We start from the raw sequence: 692 nt of genomic DNA on the forward strand, positions 1-692 counted from the left end.
TTTCACAGAGACTTCCGGTGAATCCTTTGGCGCAGCGACACCTGTTGAGGCCTTCGCACACGCCGCCGTTTTTACAGGGCTTCTGACACTGAACGGGCTCTGAATGAGAGCAATTAAAGTGGAGATATATCAATGTTAGTGTAAATGAGAACGCCAGAATGGCTCTGTCTGACAACTATTTTACACAAAGTGACATGATGTCTGATTCCAGGACATGCACAGTCATGGTAATATCCCAATTTAGGGATTTTGGTACAAAATCTGGAAAAAAAAACTTTATAAGGACGGGCAAAACAAGTACAGTACATGTACAAAACTTGGCAGAATCTTACCTATCTGGCAACGAGCTCCTTGCCAACCGCCAACACACGTGCACTTATTGACGTCAACACATCGGCCACCATTTTGGCAGGCGGGTGTGCACAAGGCTATAAAAAAACACACCAACACTGCGTTGTTGCTAAAGAAGCAGTGAGCCGCCGGGTGTAACTGACCATGCAAGGTTGTACTACTGGGTGACTCACGCAAAAGGCACTGGGAACCTGTGTAGTCTGAGGGACATTGGCAGGTATCGGGAGCCACACAGCGACCGCCGTTAGCGCACGGCAGCTCACACACAGCTGAGAGGCAGGGTGAGATACATAGGAAACATAGTTTCAAAACAGAATGAATTGAAAAAGGCACTTGAACCA

The 692-nt window shown here is 47.3% G+C and overlaps 1 long non-coding RNA gene across 1 annotated transcript; it reads right to left on the reverse strand.

Annotated features, from left to right (window-relative positions):
* Positions 1–2: 2 nt before the first annotated feature.
* Positions 3–662, reverse strand: LOC109508893 (uncharacterized). The gene is made up of 3 exons (XR_002166812.1): positions 525–662; positions 333–428; positions 3–99 (listed from the first exon to the last, which is right to left on the reverse strand). It is a non-coding gene; the product is annotated as an uncharacterized LOC109508893 (long non-coding RNA).
* Between the last annotated feature and the right edge of the window lie 30 nt (positions 663–692).

This window comes from Hippocampus comes, unplaced genomic scaffold (genome assembly GCF_001891065.2).
Source record: "Hippocampus comes isolate QL1 unplaced genomic scaffold, H_comes_QL1_v1.1 C16685770, whole genome shotgun sequence".
NCBI lineage: Eukaryota > Metazoa > Chordata > Actinopteri > Syngnathiformes > Syngnathidae > Hippocampus > Hippocampus comes.